Source organism: Eurosta solidaginis, chromosome 4 (assembly GCF_040869045.1).
Source record: "Eurosta solidaginis isolate ZX-2024a chromosome 4, ASM4086904v1, whole genome shotgun sequence".
Classification (NCBI taxonomy): Eukaryota; Metazoa; Arthropoda; class Insecta; order Diptera; family Tephritidae; genus Eurosta; species Eurosta solidaginis.
Genome location: NC_090322.1, coordinates 102,321,595 through 102,343,360, shown reverse-complemented (window position 1 = coordinate 102,343,360; position 21,766 = coordinate 102,321,595). Strand labels below are relative to the sequence as shown.

Below are 21,766 nucleotides of genomic sequence, written 5' to 3'. Positions count from 1 at the left end.
TACTATAAAAATATGCAGGCTACGCGTAACTGGCCATGGGTAAAACATGAGTTGGTAAGATTAACTTCTGCTACAGCTAATGACTGTTGTTGTATGATATATTCATATTTGTAACAGGCTTCCCCTCGCGTAGGTGAGGTTGACAATTGGGTTGCGGAAGCTCTGAAGCTATAAAGGTTTGTATTGCGCTCATCAATCTCTTGATGCGCAGCAGATGATCGTCCTTGAGCTTCATTGATAGGGATAGGAAATTTAAGGCTTTTAAAATTGAAAAGACAAATTTTCCGATAAAATGAAGTGCTTTAATGTCAATCGTAAAAGTTTTGTGATGAAAAGCCTTGTCCAACTACATAAGCGTGGAGAATCGAAATACGAAGCATAAATATTTTGATACTACGGGCCCTTTTTAAGGATCAATCGATGAGGAGAAATTTCTGATGGCTCAAAAGAGCTAATGAACTCGATCGGATATGCACAGCTTCCACGACTGTGTTAATCGAGTGATAAGTTGTGTTGGTTCTAGTGATATTAACATCCTCATTTTAAGGTGCCTAAAATGCCTTTTCTCAAAGCAATTTATAGTTTGTAAAGATAGATTCAATATTTGGAAGAAACATTAGATATTAAAGCTTCAGGTGATGTCATAATTTTTCAAAAATTTGCAGGAATAGAAATCAAATCTGTTAGTAAAGAAATAGGAATTTTGCCATAATTAATTTCAGGAAGCTGTTTAGCAAAAGCTGCTGCTGAAGTGTTTCCGCCAAAATGCCCTCTCATATTTCTAAAGAGAGTAAATTGTTGTACGTAAAGTTCTCTATAGACGAAAAAGCATGCATTTACTTCAACTTTGGCTGTTCCAGCAAGTAACAGGAAAGCACCCTCTTTGGGATGATCATTACACCTTAAGTTCTTAAGGGTTCGGTCTAAAACTAGCCGCGATTGTTTATGAGTCATGGTGCACACATCGCACCCCCTCACTTAGGCCTGACCGTTTACTTATGTTGCACATCGGTGTATCAGATGTTTACAGACAGTGGTCAATTAAATGCGGAGTTGTACGTCCTCCGCACAAGTGGTATCCACGGTATCTGAGAAAGCAACTGCCATAGCGATTGCTCTTTTTGCTCTTACATCAATTAATATCAAATTAAACAGAAATGTTTTTTCCGGTTCCTCCAGGCGTATCCAAAAATACCGACCCTAAAGATAACATAAAAGGGGATTCAAGGGGTTGTGTAGCGCAATATATAGCTTCTCCAACCCAATTGTCAACCTCACCTTCGAGCGGCGGATCCCGTTTCACTAACAGACGAGGCTCTGGCGACCCCAAGCTCCTCATGGAACTTGGTGGTGGGGAGGGAGGGATGGCCTGAAGGTTTAATGTGGCCATATAAATCGTTCCCGAGATGGTCTGTATCCGACAAAGGACCATCACATCGATAACACTCCCCAAAGCCTTCGGGGAGTAACCTAATCGCTACAACAAAAACAACAACAACATAACATAAAAGAATACCAAAGAAACAACAGCCAAACCGAACTCTGCAATCGAACTTTACGTGTTGAAATAACCTAAGTTTTTAAGGCAGCCATAGTTCTCAAAGTCCCATTTGTTTTTTTTTTCAATTCCATATATTGCTGGTGCTGTTCGGACTTAACGTCATATAACTCCTTACCAATTTTCATTATTCCATTTGTGTGGGAGGTGCCCCTTCTTACTCAACCTTATTTTCTTAGTGGTGTTAGGGATTGATCCAATTTAACTCTTTACTTTTCCCCAATTCCACAGTTTACTGGAGGTGTTATGACTTAAGCTCATATAGCTCCTTACCAATTCTCATTATCCTACTATTACTACCTCCAGAGATATGCAGTATGATACGTTCCATTTATATGGGAGGTGCCACGCCTCCTTCTCCCCTACGCCACATTTTATTGGGGTGGTAGGGATTGACCTCATATAACTCCGTACTCAATTTCAATGTTCTCAGAGTTATGTAGTACCAAACATTCATTTTGCATGGGAGGTGCCACGCCCCTTTTATATATGCATGAGTACGTGTGGCTGCATTCTGTTGTTAGGCTTAGAATCAGAAGTAAATATGTAACATAGTAAATAAATTATACATAAGAATTTGTGTGTAATATTTTTGTATAAATAGAGCGAAAATATTTGAAATAAAGGCAATTCATTTTCTTGATACTGAATGTCGGCATCGTTTAAATACAATAGCAGTGCCGATTAATTGGCACTCACCAAAAAACCAAATATATTAATTTTCCCATCCTACATGGCGATCCTGCCATACTGCTGAAAATAGACAGGAAGTCTCCTTGTCATCCTTAGAACTGCTGAATTAAATAGGCAGCTACCCTCGTCAGTTGCTTGAAATATAGGCAGATTTCCTCTAAAAATCCTTAAAATTTTTTGAAAAGGATCCTGCAAAACCTGAAGCAGGACAAAATATAAAAATTAGTACGGCGGTATAACTAAAGGGTTTCGAGGAATTATCGACAAGGAAACATTTAAACTGGATAAGCATCTTGCCTATGCAATTAATTTCCTGTATTGGATGCATGTTAAACTGCCAGGTGATGATCCCAACGAACATAATTTAAAATAAACTTTCACACGTGCAACAGACTATTATTCGTGATAAGCAAATATATGAACACATGGAATTGAAGCGTAAGGCATAGAGGAGTGGAATAGACCTTGGGCTGCATACACACATCAAGAAGACAAAATGAGATAGCAGATTATGTATCTAATTATTTAAGTAGTTTATTTTAAAAGCATTTGGCAACCTAACGGCTGCCAGTTTACGGGCAAAAAGTAGATTTTTGCTAATAAAATTAAGAAATTTTGTTTTCCTCCTTCTAACCTTTTTCAAATGAATGACAAGGTTTAAAGAATGAAAAAGGTTTAACATAAGAAAGGCTGTAGCCATATTGTATAAAAAATGTATTTAACAACAAACACAGAGGAAATGATTCGTCTAAAAAATTAAAAGAAGTATAAAAGATTTTTTTTTAAGGTTAAATGCCGATCAAAAACCGAATCACTAGGCTTGAGAATAAAATAGAAACAATAGATTTAGAAAAGGAATTAAAATGATTGAAAACATTTTGGAAACATATTGGTATGACTAGGAAACCAAATATGGAGGATGTTACTAATCCTACCACGTGAGTCGAAGAGACCAAAGGCATGATGTCAATGTACAAATTATAAATAAAAAAAAAAATAAAAAAAAAATATATATAACAAAATTTTTGAATATATCATTTTTTTTAACAATGGGAAGAAAAGAATCAAAACTAGAAGAGCCTAATGCGAATATAATCAATTCCATTCAAGTAATTGACCAAAGTGAGGCACTAGACATTACCAAGATCTTATAGATAATTTTGACAGTCTGCACTTGCGTCAACTTATTTCTAAAATTATACTCAACTCACAATAAATTCTTAAAGAAAAGATACATGAGCAGAGCAGATGGTCTAGACAAAGTCTAATTCTAAAGGACAAATATTACCCCAATGGAGAAATGGGAAACCATTCTGAACAAGCTTGTAGAAGAAAAAATTTTAACAGAAAAAGCTTATAAATGTATTAATAAAAATATTAGCATACAAAGAATAACTATTTTAAAACACCTCACGACAATATTACAGTCATTGAATAATATAGGCAAAGCTATACGAAAAGTACATAGCAAATTAACTGCCAGCTATCAACTAGAAGCACAACAAATTTTTTCCGGTGTTAGGGATAAATTAGTATTGTATTTTATTGTATATTCTTTATTTTCTTATAAATATGTACAATTTTCCAAGTATTACAATATAAAAAAGTAACAAATTCAAATAAGAAAATAGTTAATGATATTAAATGCTAATTAAAAAGCAGTGGAAATGTCATTTCCTTTAAATATAATTATAAATGCTTGTGGGGCGTATAATAATCACAAGATATAATTGCTAAAATCCCTAGTTAAAGTAAAGACCAGAGAATAACTATTTAAAATTAAAAAAAATACTATATTAAATAAAAAGAAATACTATAAATGACAAAGTACTTACATATATAGCTAAAAACTTCATAAATATTACTTATTAGGTATCCTCATTAGGTAGATATAATATTGAGGCATTAGTCCCAACGTCATTTGAAGGGGATATAGAAATAAATTTTGCTAGCTTATTGCCTGAAACTCAACCAAATTTAGGGGAAACCGCAAAAATTGAAATTTTTGATAAAAACTCACAAAATGAAAGCAACAAAATGGCACAAACAATAGTTGATTTTTTAAAGACTGTTTCAGTTTTGCCAGAATTCGATAGTAAAGTTGAAAACTTGAATAGCTTTTTAGATGCTTTGGATATCTTAGAAAATATTAAGGATACCCATGAAGCTGTAGCGGTTTCGATGATAAAAAACAAGCTGAAAGGAACAGCCAGAAACCTAATAAGCACTGAAAGCTCAATTGAGGCAATAAAAAAAATTAAAAACAGCAATTAAAGGTGAATCAGTTGAAGTTTTAGCAGCAAAACTCCTGAATATCCAACAGTGCAGTAAAACTGCAAATCAATACACTGCTGAGACTGAAAAGCTCACAAAATCGTTGGAAGGAGCACACATATCTGACGGACTAACACCAGAGTTTGCAACCAAGTATGCTACACAATCAGTTGTGAAAGCTATGTGTAAAAACTGCTCCAACGATAAAGTAAAAACAATTATGCAAGCTGGAACGTTCACAACAATGAACGAAGCCATATTAAAATTTACTAACAGTTGCACAGAAGCAACTGGAAATACAAATTCACTGCTACATATTCGCCAACAAAATTCCAATCTCCGAGGAAGAGTTACCAAAACAATAATTATAGAGGAAATTATAGAGGCTCTTTCAATACCTATAACAATAATAATAATAACAGACAAAATAACCAAAGGTCTGGTCGAAATTTCGGATCGCGAGGAAATACCCGCAATAACACCAGAAATGTCCGAAATTTTACACAGCAGGAAAACCAGCAAACTCCACCTCAATAAATAACAAATTATATATTTTCAATCTACACCTTAACAGCTACATATCTTCCAGAACAACTCTGAATGATTCCATATCAACCCTCCTAATCGATACGGGAGCGGATAATAAAAAGGTCAAATTGACAGTAATGTCACGATAAATAATTCTCAAAAAACAGATGTAAGAGGAATTGGTCAAGGTATAACAAGCACTATTGGTACTGTTAAAGCTGATTTAGGGGATGATTACCTATTAATTAGACACAAATTTCATGTAGTAGAAGACAATTTCTCAATTCCATGCGATGGAATATTAGGATTAGATTTCATTAAAAAATATAATTGCATTTTGGATTATCAAACAGAAGGTGACACTCTAATACTAAGACCATATGATTATCCATAAAACATAATAATTTAGATGACTAACAAACCAATAATCAATAGTATTTCAATTCCCGCAAGATCAGAAGTACTTAGACAAATTCAAATTAAAAACAAGTAAGGAAGGCTAAGTTCGGGTGTAACCGAACATTACATACTCAGTTGAGAGCTATGGAGACAAAATAAGGGAAAATCACCATGTAGGAAAATGAACCTAGGGTAACCCTGGAATGTGTTTGTATAACATGCGTATCAAATGGAAGGTATTAAAGAGTATTTTAAGAGGGAGTGGGCCATAGTTCTATAGGTGGACACCTTCTCGAGATATCGCCATAAAGTTGGACCAGGGCTACCTCTAGAATTTGTTTGTACGATTTGGGTATCAAAAGAAAGGTGTTAATGAGTTTTTTAAAAGGGCGTTGGCCTTAGTTCTATAGGCGGACGCCTTTTCGAGATATCGCCATAAAGGTAGACCAGGGGTGACTCTAGAATTTGTTTGTACGATATGGGTATCAAAAGAAAGGTTTTAATGAGTTTTTTAAAAGGGCGTTGTCCTTAGTTCTATAGGCGGACGCCTTTTCGAGATATCGCCATAAAGGTGGACCAGGGGTGACTCTAGAATTTGTTTGTACGATATGGGTATCAAATGAAAGGTATTAATGAGTATTTTAAAAGGGAGTGGGCCCTAGTTCTATAGGTGGACGGCTTTTCGAGATATCGCCATAAAGGTGGACCAGGGGTGACTCTAGAATTTGTTTGTACGATATGGGTATGAAATGAAAGGTGTTAATGAGTATTTTAAAAGGGAGTGGGCCTTAGTTCTATAGGTGGAAGCCTTTTCGAGATTTCGCCGTAAAGGTGGACCAGGGGTCACTCTAGAATTTGTTTGTACGATATGGGTATCAAATGAACGGTGTTAATGAGTATTTTAAAAGGGAGTGGGGCTTAGTTCGATAGGTGGACGCCTTTTCGAGATATCGCCATAGAGGTGGACCAGGGATGACTCTGGAATTGGTTGTACGATATGGGTATCAAGTAAAAGTGTTAATGAGTATTTTAAAAGGGATTGGGCCTTAGTTCTATAGGTGGACGCCTTTTCGGGATGTCGTTATATAGGTGGACCAGGCGTGACTCTAGAATGCGTTTGTACAATAAGGGTATCAAACGAAAGGTGTTAATGAGTGTTTTAAAAGGGAGTGGGCCTTAGTTCTATGGGTTGACGCCTTTTCGAGATATTGCCATAAAGGTGGACCAGGGGTGGCTCTAGAATTTGTTTGTACGATATGGGTATCAAATGAAAGGTGTTAATGAGTATTTTAAAAGGGAGTAGGCCTTAGTTCTATAGGTGGACGCCTTTTCGGGATATCGTTTTAAAGGTGGACCAGAGGAGACTCTAGAATTAGTTTGTACCAGGGATGCACCTTAACGTTAAGGTAATCGTTTATCAAAAAATTTCCACCGTTTCCGTTGAAACACTTCGAAATATTATCGATAAAGAAATTATCAAGATAAATTGTATCTCGTTTTTAACCGAAAAGAAAAGCTTTCGTTAACGTTAAAAACGTTAACAAAAACGTGATACTTTATGTTTGAATTGTACTGGCAATGTTATAGCCATGGTGAAGCCGTAAGGTGGTAACAGCGAGCGGACATACACACACAAACTCCATGTAATTTGTTTGTGTAGTTCGTTGGTGGTAATGTCAAAAATACTCTGAAACATGTTCGTACTGTCAAAATTCCTGAGAAAAGTTGCAATCAGCTTGGCTAATGCTTTCACCTTTAATGATTCCGCCATCAATCAGCTTTGCCAGCATAGTTTGAAATTAATAATCAACATAAACGGTTTGATTTCCTTTTGATATGGCAGAAAACGAAACAAAACCAATTCGTTAATTTGACGTTCTTAACGTTAATAAACGAAACGAAATGACTTTGTTTTGTTTATTAACGTTAATTATCTTAACGAAATGATATCGGTTCGTTGGATAAGCATGCCTGGTTTGTACGATATGGGTATCAAATAAAAGGTGTTAATGAGTATTTTAAAAGGGAGTGGGCCTTAGTTCTATGGGTGGACGCCATTTCGAGATATTGCCACAAAGGTGGAGCAGGGGTGATTCTAGAATTAGTTTGTACGATATGGGTATCAAATGAAAGGTGTTAATGAGTATTTTAAAAGGGAGTGGGCCTTAGTTCTATAGGTGGACGCCTTTTCGGGATACCGTTATAAAGGTGGACCAGAGATGACTCTAGAATTAGTTTGTACGATATGGGTATCAAATGAAAGGTGTTAATGAGTATTTTAAAAGGGAGTGGGCCTTAGTTCTATGGGTGGACACCTTTTCGAGATATTGCCATAAAGGTGGACCAGGGGTGACTCTAGAATTTGTTTGTACGATATGGGTATAAATTGAAAGGTGTTATTGAGTATTTTAAAAGGGAGTGGCCTTAGTTCTATAGGTGGACGCCTTTTCGGGATATCGTTATAAAGGTGGACCAGGGGTGACTCTAGAATTTGTTTGTACGATATGGGTATCAAAAGAAAGGTGTTAATGAGTATTTTAAAAGGGAGTGGGCGTTAGTTCTCTAGGTGGACGCCTTTTCGAGATATCGCCATAAAGGTGGACCTGGGGTGACTTTAGAATTTGTTTACGATATGGGTATCAAATGAAATTTGTTAACGAGTATTTTAAAAGGGAGTGGGCCTTAATTATATAGGTGGACACCTTTCCGGGATATCGTTATAAAGGTGGACCAGGGTTGACTCTAGAATGCGTTTGTATTATAAAGGTGGACCAGGGGTGACTCTAGAATTTGTTTGTACGATATGGGTATCAAATGAAAAGTGTTAATGGGTATTTTAAAAGGGAGTGGGCCTTAGTTTTATAGGTGGACGCCTTTTCGGGATATCGTTATAAAGGTGGACCAGAGGTGACTCTGGAATTAGTTTGTACGATATGGGTATCAAATGAAAGGTGTTAATGAGTATTTTAAAAGGGAGTGGGCCTTAGTTCTCTAGGTGGACGCCTTTTCCAGATATCGCCATAAAGGTTGACCAGGGGTGACTTTAGAATTTGTTTACGATATGGGTATCAAATGAAAGGTGTTAACGAGTATTTTAAAAGGGAGCGGGCCTTAATTCTATAGGTGGATGCCTTTTCGGGATATCGTTATAAAGGTGGACCAGTGTTGACTCTAGAATGCGTTTGTACATTATGGGTATCAAACGAAAGGTGATAATGAGTATTTTAAAAGGGAGTGGGCCTTAGTTCTATAGGTGGAAATCTTTTCGATATATCGCCATAAAGGTGGACCAGGGGTGACTTTATAATGTGTTTGTACAATATGGGTGTCAAATTAAAGGTATTAATAACAATTTTAAAAGGGAGTGGTGGTAGTGTTATACGTGAAGGCGTTTTCGAGATATCGACCAAAATGTGGACCAGGGTGACCCAGAACATCATCTGTCGGGTACCGCTAATTTATTTATATATGTAATACCACGAACAGTATTCCTGCCATGATTCCAAGGGCTTTTGGTTTCGCCCTGCAGAAATTTTTCATTTTCTTCTACTTAATATGGTAGGTGTCACACCCAGTTTACAAATTTTTTTTCTAAAGTTATATTTTGCGTCAATAAACCAATCCAATTACCATTTTTCAACCCTTGTTTCGTATTTGGTATAGAATTATGGCATTTTTTTCATTTTTCGTAATTTTCGATATCGAAAAAGTGGGCGTGGTCATAGTCGGATTTCGGCTATTTTTTATACCAATAGAAAGTGAGTTCAGATAATTATGTGAACTGAATTTAGTAAAGAGATATCGATTTTTGCTCAAGTTATCGTGTTAATGGCCGAGTGGAAGGACAGACGGACGACTGTGTATAAAAACTGGGCGTGGCTTCAACCGATTTCGCCCTTTTTCACAGAAAACAGTTATTGTTCTAGAATCTAAGCTGCTACCAAATTTCACAAGGATTGGTAAATTTTTGTTCGACTTATGGCATTAAATGTATCCAAGACAAATCAAATGAAAAAGAGCGGAACCACGCCCATTTTGAAATTTTCCTTTAATTTTGTATTTTGTTGCACCATATCATTACTGGAGTTGAATGTTGACATAATTTCCTTATATTCTGTAAAGATATAAAATTTTTTGTAAAAATTTCACTTTAAAAAAAATTTTTTTTAAAAGTGGGCGTGGTGGTTCTTCGATTTAGCTAATTTTTATTAATCATACATGTAGTATGGTAATGAATTATCGCAATTTTTCGATTTTTCGAAATTTTCGATATCGAAAAAGTGGGCGTGGTTATAGTCCGATATCGTTCGTTTTAATTAGCGATCTGAGATGAGTACCCAGGAACCTACATACCAAATTTCGTCAAGATACCTCAAAATTTACTCAAGTTATCGTGTTAACGGACGGACGGACGGACATGGCTCTATCAAATTTGTTTTCGATACTGATGATTTTGATATATGCAAGTCTATATCTACCTCGGTTCCTTTATACCTGTACAACCAACCGTTTTCCAATCAAAGTTAATATACTCTGTGAGCTCTGCTCAACTGAGTATAATAACAATTCAGATTTACTAATCACAACAAGAATTGTCTGACGGTATTTTTATTGCAAACACACTAGCAAATTCACAACAAACATTTCTTAGAATTATAAACACAACAGATAAACATGCAACACTTCAAGATTTTAATATTCGTACAGAAAATTTGAATGACGGTACAATAGTTAAAAATACCAAACTCGAAAATGAGGCCAACAATAAAGAAAAATTAGAAAGGCTAAATAAAAATTTTCCAAACTTTGCAAATAAATCACTTAATGCATTATGTACAGAATTCATTGACATTTTTTCATTGGAAACAGAACCAATTATCACTAATAATTTTTACAAACAAAAACTTCATATGAAAGACAATAACCCAGTCTACGTAAAAAATTATAGAATACCAGAACCTCGTAAGAGTGAAATTAATAAACAAGTAAACAAATTCATTAAAGATGACATAATAGAAACTTCAATTTCCGAATTCAATAGTCCAATTTTATTAGTTCCGAAAAAATCACTCCCGAATAGCCAAGAAAAAAATGGAGAATGGTTGTAGATTACAGAAAAGTAAATAACAAGTAAGGAAGGCTAAGTTCGGGTGTAACCGAACATTACATACTCAGTTGAGAGCTGTGGAGACAAAGTACGGGAAAATCACCATGTTGTAAAAAGAACCTAGGGTAACCCTGGAATGTGTTTGTATGACATGTGTATCAAATGGAAGGTACTAAAGAGTATTTGAAGAGGAAGTGGACCATAGTTCTATAGATGGACGCCATTTAGGGATATCGCCATAAAGGTGGACCAGGCCTGACTCTAAATTTGTTTGTACGATATGGGTATCAAATGAAATGTGTTAATGATAATTTTAAAAGGGAGCGGGCCTCAGTTCTATAGGTGGACGCCTTTTCGAGATATCGCCATAAAGGTGGACCAGGGGTGACTCTAGAATTTATTTTGTTCGATATGGGTATCAAATGAATGGTATTAATGAGTATTTTAAAAGGGCGTGGGCCTAAGTTCTATAGATGGACGCCGTTTCGAGATATCGCCATAAAGGTGGACCAGGGGTGACTCTAGAATTTATTTTGTACGATATGGGTATCAAATGAAAGGTATTAATGAGTATTTTAAAAGGGCGTGGGCCTAAGTTCTATAGATGGATGCCGTTTCTAGATATCGCCATAAAGATGGATCAGGGGTGACTCTAGAATTTGTTTGTACTATACGGGTATCAAATGAAAGGTGTTAATGAGTATTATGAAAGGGAGTGGGCCTTAGTTCTATAGGTGGACGCCTTTTCGGAATATCGTTATAACAGTGGACCAGGGGTGACTCTAGAATGCGTTTGTACAATATGGGTATCAAATAAAAGGTGTTAATGTGTATTTTAAAAGGGCGTGGGCCTTAGTTCTATAGGTGGACGCCTTTTCGAGATATCGCCATAAAGGTGGACCAGGGGTGACTCTAGAATTTGTTTGTACTATATGGGTATCAAATGAAAGGTGTTAATGAGTATTTTGAAAGGGAATGGGCCTTAGTTCTATAGGTGGACGCCTTTTCGGAATATCGTTATAAAAGTGGACCAGGGTTGACTCTAGAATGCGTTTGTACAATATGGGTATAAAACGAAAGGTGTTAATAAGTGTTTTAAAAGAGAGTGGGCCTTAGTTCTATAGGTGGACGCCTTTTCGGAATATCGTTATAAAAGTGGACCAGGGTTGACTTTAGAATGCGTTTGTACAATATGGGTATCAAACGAAAGGTGTTAATAAGTGTTTTAAAACGGAGTGGGCCTTAGTTCTATAGGTGGACGCCTTTTCGGAATATCGTTATAAAAGTGGACCAGGGGTGACTCTAGAATGCGTTTGTACAATATGGGTATCAAATGAAAGGTGTTAATGTGTATTTTAAAAGGGCGTGGGCCTTAGTTCCATAGGTGGACGCCTTTTCGAGATATCGCCATAAAGGTGGACCAGGGGTGAGTCTAGAATTTGTTTGTACGATATGGGTATCAAATGAAAGGTGTTAATAAGTATTTTAAAAGGGCGTGGCCCTTAGTTCTATAGGTGAACGCCTTTTCGAAATATCGCCATAAAGGTGGACCAGGGGTGACTCTAGAATTTGTTTGTACTATATGGGTATCAAATGAAAGGTGTTAATGAGTATTTTGAAAGGGAGTGGGCCTTAGTTCTATATGTGGACGCCTTTTCGGAATATCGTTATAAAAGTGGACCAGGGTTGACTCTAGAATTTGTTTGTACTATATGGGTATCAAATGAAAGGTGTTAATGAGTATTTTAAAAGGGCGTGCGCCTTAGTTCTTAGGGTGGACGCCTTTTCGAAATATCGCCATAAAGGTGGACCAGGGGTGACTCTAGAATTTGTTTGTACGATATGGGTATCAAATAAAAGGTGTTAATGAGTATTTTAAAAAGGAGTGGGCCTTAGTTCTACATGTGGACGCCTTTTCGAGATATCGCCATAAACGTGGACCAGGGGTGACTCTAGAATTTGTTTGTACTATATGGGTATCAAATGAAAGGTGTTAATGAGTATTTTAAAAGGGCGTAGGCCTTAGTTCTATAGGTGGATGCCTTTTCGAGATATCGCCATAAACGTGGACCAGGGGTGACTCTAGAATTTGTTTGTACGATATGGGTATCAAATGAAAGGTGTTAATGAGTATTTTAAAAGGGCGTGGGCCTTAGTTCTTAGGGTGGACGCCTTTTCAAAATATCGCCATAAAGGTGGACCAGGGGCGACTCTAGAATTTGTTTGTACGATATGGGTATCAAATGAAAGGTATTAATGAGTATTTTAAAAAGGAGTGGGCCTTAGTTCTATATGTGGACGCCTTTTCGAGATATCGCCATAAACGTGGACCAGGGGTGACTCTAGAATGTGTTTGTACGATATGGGTATCAAATTAAAGGTATTAATGAGGGTTTTAAAAGGGAGTGGCCCTTAGTTGTATATGTGAAGGCGTTTTCGAGATATCGACCAAAATGTGGACCAGGGTGATCCAGAACATCATCTGTCGGGTACCGCTAATTTATTTGTATATGTAATACCACGAACAGTATTCCTTCCAAGATTCCAAGGGCTTTTGATTTCGCCCTGCAAAACTTTTTCATTTTCTTCTACTTAATATGGTAGGTGTCACACCCATTTTACCAAGTTTTTTTCTAAAGTTATATTTTGCGTCATTAGACCAATACAATTACCATGTTTCATCCCTTTTTTCGTATTTGGTATATAATTATGGCATTTTTTTCATTTTTCGTAATTTTCGATATCGAAAAAGTGGGCGTGGTCATAGTCGGATTTCGGCCATTTTTACACCAATACAAAGTGAGTTCAGATAAGTACGTCAACTGAGCTTAGTAAAGATATATCGATTTTTGCTCAAGTTATCGTGTTAACGGCCTAGCGGAAGGACAGACGGTTGACTGTGTATAAAAACTGGACGTGGCTACAACCGATTTCGCCCTTTTTCACAGAAAACAGTTATCGTCCTAGAATCTAAGCCTCTACCAAATTTAAGAAGGATTGGTAAATTTTTGTTCGACTTATGGCATTAAAAATATCCTAGACAAATTAAATGAAAAAGGGCGGAGCCACGCCCATTCTGAAATTTTCTTTTATTTTTGTATTTTGTTGCAGCATATCATTACTGGAGTTGAATGTTGACTTAATTTACTTATATACTGTAAAGATATTAACTTTTCTTTTAAAATTTGAATTAAAAAGAAAATTTTTTTAAAAAGTTGGCGTGGTCGTTCTCGACTTTGCTAATTTTTATTAAACATACATATAGTAATAAGTGTATCGTTCCTGCCAAATTTCATCATGATATCTTCAACGACTGCCAAATTACAGCTTGCAAAACTTCTAAATTACCTTCTTTTAAAATTGGGCGGCGCCACGCCCATTGTCCAAAATTTTACTAGTTTTCTATTCTGCGTCATAAGTTCAACTCACCTACCAAGTTTCATCGCTTTATCCTTATTTGGTAAGGAATTATCGCACTTTTTCGATTTTTCGAAATTTTCGATATCGAAAAAGTGGGCGTGGTTATTGTCCGATATCGTTCATTTTAAATAGCGATCTGAGATGAGTGCCCAGAAACCTACATACCAAATTTCATCAAGATGCCTCAAAATTTACTCAAGTTATCGTGTTAACGGACAGACAGACGGACGGGCGGACATGGCTCAATTGAATTTTTTTCGATACTGATGATTTTGATATATGGAAGTCTATATCTATCTCGATTCCTTTATACCTGTACAACCAACCGTTATCCAATCAAAGTTAATATACTCTGTGAGCTCTGCTCAACTGAGTATATAAAACTAACTGCAGATAAATTCCCTTTACCAAGAATTGATGACATATTATATCAGTTAGGAAGAGCTAAATACTTTTCATGCTTAGATTTAATGTCTGGATTTCACCAGATTGAACTCAGCGAGGAGTCCAGAGATATCATATCATTTACAGCAGATAACGGAACTTATCGTTTTAAAAGACTACCGTATGGCCTTAAAGTAGCACCGAACTCAACGCGTAGAAGATATAATTTAAAATTACATCCGGATAAATGTTTATTTTTCAACCAAAAGTAACTTACCTTGGTCATAAATGCACAAGCAAAGGAATTTTGCCAGATCCCAGTAAATTCGAAACAGTTAAAAATTACCCAACACCTAAAAACGCGGATGAGGCGAAAAGATTCGTCGCATTTTGCAATTATTACAGAAGATTTATTCCAAATTTTGCAGAATATTCTAGAATAATATCAAGACTTTGCAAGAAAAATGTAGTTTTCGAATGGACAGAGGATTTTAAAAAATCCTTTGACTATTTGAAAGCTGCGTTAATAAGCCCTAACATCCTAAAATATCCCGATTTCATTAAACAATTTTGTACAACAACTGATGCCAGTGGATATGCTTGCGGAGCAGTATTAAGCCAAGAGTATGAAGGAAAACAATTGCCAATTGCCTATGCATCACGATCATTTACTAAAGCAGAAATTAATAAAGCAACAATTGAGAAGGAATTAGCGGCCGTTCATTGGACCATAACATATTTTAGACCATACGTTTACGGTAGAAAATTTTTGGTCAAAACAGACCACAGACCCTTAACATTCCTATTTTCGATGAAAAATCCATCATCAAAGTTAGCTCGAATCAGATTAGATCTGGAAGAATATGATTTCGAGGTGGAGTATATCGCAGGTAAATAAAACTATGAAGCCGACGCATTATCACGAATAGATATTAAAGACCTAAAACAAATATCGGTAGAAGCGTGTAAAATACTAAAAGTTACGGCTAGATCGGAAACTAATAAAAATAATAACAATAAAGATGCCAGTAGTAAAAATGAAGAAATAAAAAGTCACAAAGAGAACCCAATAATATTTGAAGCGTTAAATAAATGTGAAGTAAAGAGACTAGTCCAGCTCGTTTTGGATCCTCCGAAATTACGTTTCAAAAAAGGAAAGAAATTAATATAAAAAATTTAATTGTTGAGGGGAAGATTGACTTAGGTCAATTCTTTACCAGGCTTATGAATTTAGGAGTTAGAAAAATACAGTTGTCCTTAGGAGACAAATTGTTTATGAATAATTATACCCGGGTAGACACATTTAAAGAAATTGGTACCAAAGTTCTCAAAAATTTAATTATAGCATTAACTCCAGAAGTTATGCATGTGACAAATAACAAAGAAATTAAAGAAATTCTTCACAAATTTCATGACGATCCTGCTTTTGATGACCACCCAGGAATAAATCGCATGACAAATAAATTAAAGAAAAATACTATTGGAAAGGAATGAAAAATGATATCAGAAAATACATCAAAAAATGCGCTCATTGTAATAAAAATAAAATAATTAAACATTTGAAAGAGCCTATGATTATAACCGAAACGGCCACAAAAGCGTTCGACATAGTACAAATAGATACGATTGGCCCTATTCCCAGACCGGAAAATGGAAATGAATATGCAGTTACTATAGTATGTGACCTGACTAAATATTTAGTTGCAATACCAGTACCCAGCAAACACGTAAAAACAATAGCCAAAGCGATATTTGAAAATTTTATCCTAGTTTATGGTAGCATAAAGATTACTATAACAGATATGGGAAGCGAATATAAAAATAGCTTATTTGAGGAATTATGCAAACTTCTAAAAATACCATAAAACTTCAACACCTTAAGGCCCGATTAATGGTGACTTATAACCATAAAACCATAACCAGATAAAACAGCTGATCGAACCTACCTTATGGAAATCAATGTAATCGATTAATGGTGCCATACCATAACGATAACGCCATAACCATACCATAGCCAACGAATTGATTTTTGGTTTTCTGCCATATCCACAAACAGCTGATTGTTCCTTCGCCTATTTTTGTGCAATTTTGTGTATGTGTATATAATTTTTTTGTTTGCCGATTTTTTGTTTTGGTAATTAAAAATTCTATTGTATCGTTTATTTGAAAGACAAATTAATTTCGTTTATTGTTAATGCAGATCATAATGGATGACTGCAAATTAATTGAATTTGTACGCGATTTCCCATGCCTTTATGACAAGGCAAGACGCTAATAAAAAAAGTGCCGCTTGGAAGGACATAGCAGAGAATTTAGATGTGGATGGTAAGTAATAATGAATAATCTTATAATATGTGCGTACATAGGTATGATTATTCACAATAGTGGCAGTAGCAGTAAGGGGATGGGGGAATTTACGAGAGCGTTTTAGTAAAGAGATAAGAAGCAGTAAAAACACTTAAGGAAGTGGCGCGTCTGATGGAAGGCAGTGGGTTTTCTTAGAGAGTCTTCAGTTCTTAAGAGCCCACATTATACCCCGACCGTAAATATAATAGGATTACTTAACATGTTTGATTATGAATGTAGGATTTTGTGAGCTCGAGGCCTTGCTTTGAATAAAACACTGTGTTAGTATTAATACATTTATTTGGTCGATATTTCGACTTCAATCTGAAGTCATTTTCAAGATTGCATGGAAATGCCAATGGAATGCCAGTCGATCAGGCATTTCCATGCAATCTTGAAAATGACTTCAGATTGAAGTCGAAATATCGACCAAATAAATGTATGAATACTAAACACAGTGTTTTATTCAAACCAAGGCATCGAGCTCACAAAATTCTACATTTTTAAATAAACAAGGCCATCAAAAATCAAAAATTATGTTTGATTATGAACGAATTTTCTATTACAACAGAATGCGGAAGAGCTTTCAAAATATAAACAGAAGTGTTGAAGGTGGCAAAGGTACACCCACCGTTTGCGAGTCACGCCCTGCAACTCCCACTTTACCTGAGCTGCTATCTATAAATACACAGTCCCCTCCTATTCCTCCAGCGCAGCTGTCACCTGCTTTATCTCAGTCGTCTCCGATGCCACAACCGCAGTGTGAGCCATCAACGTCTCGCGGACGAAAACGAACGGCAGTTTTGCGTGATGAAATGGACGCTGCCATAAGGGGCCGTCCAAACTTTTAGGGATGTATGTGCGCGTAGAGCTCGCTGCGAGAATTACAGTGCCGATATAAGTGCATTTGGCTCCATGACGTGCTCCGTCATATCAAGTTTGAAGAAGAAAAATCAGGCGGTGGTGATGCAACGGTGCACTGAGATTGTCGTGCAAGCTCAGATTGAGGAGAACGACGAAGCAGAGATTGTGGAATATTTGTATGACAGCCAGTAGGGTGATTGCCATTTTTATAATTTTAATTTTAAAACTAAGAGGCTGGCACTACAAAGCAGACAAGAAATGGGTAATTGTTTACTTTAGCTCACAACAACTAAAACACGTCCAAAAATGTCGGGAGGGATGTCAAAAGGCGGGCCTTGACCTCGGGATCAATACGAAGGCGAAAAAAAACATTTTGCTTCTATCAAAAGGTGTTCAGAAAAAAACAAATAACCCCCGGTTGAGCCATAATCGAGAGCCTGATGCAACGCCGGGTAGGCGATCCAAATTATTTCTGCATAATTGTGTGTGTGTGTACAACAAAATCATCAAAAATACAGCCACATGAAAATTTGAAGCCGGTTTTTGAAAATATCTTGCTTGAAATAAACTTTTTAATTTTCGCATTGGATTATTTATACCGAGGTCAGAACCCGTCACTCGACACCTCGCCAACAGTTCTGGTCGTGTTTTATCAGTTTGGAGCTAAAGTAAACAATTACCAAAAAGGCAGGCATACAAATATATGTAAGTAAGAAGTTTTTGTATATCCACTTCATAAACATATTTGTATGTCTGCCTCTTTACGCTTTTTAACGCCAGCCTTTCAATGGCAAAACCTATCTTTTTAGTTTATAAAGAAATTGACTGATTTTTCTATTTAATTTCCTTTTAAATTGTAATGAAATCTGAATACATCCCATGACATATATTTAATATGTCAATATGAAAGCGACTGCAAATATGCCACGGGATGTTTAGTTGAGATTCCTAATGAAAGTACAAAATAGATGTACAGTTTTGTTCACAAAAGTAGTAGTAAAAATTATTGCAACATTTTATCGGTTATTTTTTTCTTTTATTTAATTTTATTAATTTTAGAAAAAATTTGAATGTATTGTATAACGAAAACTATGTAAACCAATTTCAAAAACGTTTTCAAACAAATTAGAAAATTCAAGAAGTTTTTGTAAATCTTCATAAAAATTTTAAACTTTTTACTTGGATATTTTAGACAATTTTTTAGTATGGAGTTTTGTAGGTTTATGAATTTTAGTCTAACAAAGTGCAATTTCGAAGTCTGCCAAAATTCGCATTGATTTTTGACACACTTCAAAATTGCACTTTGTTAGACTAAAATTTATTAACCTACTAAATAAACTCCATACTCCAAATTTTTTTTTTTTAAATTCCAAGTAAAAAGTTTGAAATTTTTGTGAAGATTTTCAAAAACTTCTTAAATTTTCTAATTTGTTCGAAAACGTTTTTGAAATTGGTTTACATAGTTTTCGTTATACAAAACATTCAAGTTTTTTCCAAAATTAATAAAATTAAATAAAAGAAACAAATAACCGATAAAATGTTGCAATAATTTTTGCTACTATTTTTGTATGTAGATATATTTGAGATTCCTAAGAAAGTACAAAATGTAGACTGAAAATCGAATTGTGATACATTAATTTCTTTATTTACTAATATATTGTATTGCATGTAACATGAAAGTTGACCTATCCTAATATAATAATACGTTAATTCGAGTATAAAAAATTATGGTGAATATTGAATTGTGATAATGTAACAAATAAACACACATAAGAACTTAAATTTTTATAATAGTAGATATGTACACACCTGCTCATATTAATAGTTAAAATAGTTTTATTCGTAACATATATTGATGTACAGTTGCGAGCAATAAAATAGCAGTGAAAATTATTGATGTATTTTATCAGTTATTTTCTCCTTTTATTTATTTTCGTTAATGGTAGAAATAACTTCAATGAATTGTATAACCAAACACATGTAAATTTATTTCGAAAACATTTTCGGGAAAATGCGAAAATTCGAAAGGTGTTAAAAAATTTTCATGCAAATTTCAAACTTTTATTTATTTTTCAGAATTTTTTTTAGTATGAGGTTTTGTAGTTCAATCAATTTAAGTATAACAAAGTGCATGTTTGAAGTCTCTCAAAAATCGCATAGATTTTTGCCATTTTTTTTCAGAGTGTTTTAGATTTGGTTCCATACAAAGAGTAAATATTTATATGGAAGAAAATCTAAAACAATCTTTGAAAAAAAATTGGCAAAAATCAATGCGATTTTTGACAGACTTCAAACATGCACTTTGTTATACTAAAATTGATTGGACTACAAAACTTCATACTAAAAAAAAATATGAACACTCTAAATAAATGTTTGAAATTTGCATGAAGATTTTTTAACACCTTTCGAATTTTCGCATTTTCCCGAAAATGTTTTCAAAATTAGTTTACATGTGTTTGGTTATACAATTCATTGAAGTTATTTCTAAAATTAACGAAAATAAATAAAAGAAAAAAATAGCGTTTATAATTCACACTGCTATTGTTGTGTTCACAGCTGTATGTGTTATTATTGATATTCATTTAAAATATAGCATAATCTATAACAAAAATCGTATATGTATATAAAAGTTTCAAAGTTTACAAAAATGCCAGAATAGATTTTAAGGTAATCTTTGAGTATGCAGCTTTGTTGCCCGTTGCTTAGTAATAGCTCAAACACAGATTTTTTTGATGCATTAGTGGATGAAAATGTAACACTTTCTAACTTGCACATTATTATAACAAAATCGAATAAGAAACAAAATTGCATACAATAGATTTTCTAAAAGTTCTGCTCAAAAAGTTTCAAAGTTCGTGACGGATTTTTAAAGTTACATATATTTATTTATATGAACTAAATTTGCGTATTTATGAAAAGCTTATTTGTGCAGCAGCATTGGTTGTTGCTTTGTTTTGTTGTGTATCCGCCTTACGCCGAAATGATCTATAAGGAGGTAGTCAAAATGTAAAATAACTTCTAGATAAGTGTATATAAGTTGGGTTCTTACCTCCTGAAACATATTACTCGATGTGATTTTGAAATGCTACTGCACCATCGGTCATAAAGTAGTTGGCAAGGTATTCCCGATACTCGTATGCACTATTTCGGTCTCTTCTTCGAAATGAGTGTACTGTCCGCAGCGGACCTCCACAAGTTCTTAGTTCGTTCCTCCATTCTGCACTCGCCCCTTCTCCATCAGTGTAGTTTTCTGGGCAATACCACCGACTAGTATCGTGGAACATAGTGAAAATATGCAGCACTAAACATGCGAGAACGATTTTTCTGCATTTTCAGGATACAACACCATTGTAGTTTTCAATACTCTCCATCGCGCAGTCAAAATCCCAAATGCGTTTTCTATAGCGCGGCGGGCCCGCGACAGTCTGTAATTTAAAACTCGCTGTTCCCTTGTCGTATTCATTCCCGGATATGGTTTCATTAGATTGTTTTTTAAGGGAAATGCACAATCTCCAACGAAGAAATGCGGAAAGGGTTGGGACGATAATGGAAGAGGACTATCTGGTGGAAGTGGAAATCGATTTTCCAACAGATCTTCCCCAAACCTTGTTGCACGAAAATTGCCTCCATCGCTTTGACTTCCACAAGCTCCGCGCTTACAGCTGTAAACTTGTATTTAGCATCGCATGCTGCCAACAAGACGATGTGGAAAAAATTGTATAATTAAAAAACAGTGATCCTGACTTCGGAGGGCATTTTATAGCAACGTGCTTTCCATCAACACCTACACAATTTGGCATGTTCCACATTTGGGAAAAGTCAGTGGTTATATCTTTGTATTGCTGCTCTGTGGGTTCACTTAAATATATTGGGGAAAGCGTTTGCCAGATAGCCTCGCAAGTCTCCAACACAATCATCGTCACAGTGCTCTTTCCAATTTTGTGGCTCTAAGCAATTTGAAAGGAATACCATGTGCCAAGTACCTAAAAATCATACTAATTAATGCAATATACGATGTTAATATCTGGAAATTTTTTACTGAAGTGTAATGGATAAACGTTCTTCCACACCAATTTGTTGTTTGAATTTGGTCAGTGATGGAGCCATTAGTTTTAAAAAAGTGTCATAAACCGGCAGGGACATTATTGTATGTGCAAAAAACTCGCTTTCGTCCATATCCTTAATTCTTAAGA

General features: G+C 35.3%; 1 protein-coding gene, 1 long non-coding RNA gene and 1 pseudogene across 9 annotated transcripts in view; 1 reads left to right on the top strand and 2 right to left on the bottom strand.

The window, feature by feature from the left end:
- The window catches only part of acj6 (abnormal chemosensory protein 6), a 1,105,866-nt gene that overhangs the window by 491,502 nt on the left and 592,598 nt on the right, over positions 1 to 21,766 (bottom strand). The window lies entirely within an intron of this gene.
- LOC137250080 (uncharacterized) lies at positions 16,430 to 17,380 on the top strand. 2 transcript variants are annotated; one of them, XR_010952717.1, is made up of 4 exons: positions 16,430 to 16,497; positions 16,564 to 16,688; positions 16,749 to 16,905; positions 17,281 to 17,380. It is a non-coding gene; the product is annotated as an uncharacterized lncRNA (long non-coding RNA). The 2 variants fall into 2 exon arrangements; XR_010952716.1 differs by lacking the exon at positions 17,281 to 17,380 and having other exon boundaries at positions 16,749 to 17,073.
- On the bottom strand, positions 19,997 to 21,749 carry LOC137247694 (uncharacterized; annotated as a pseudogene).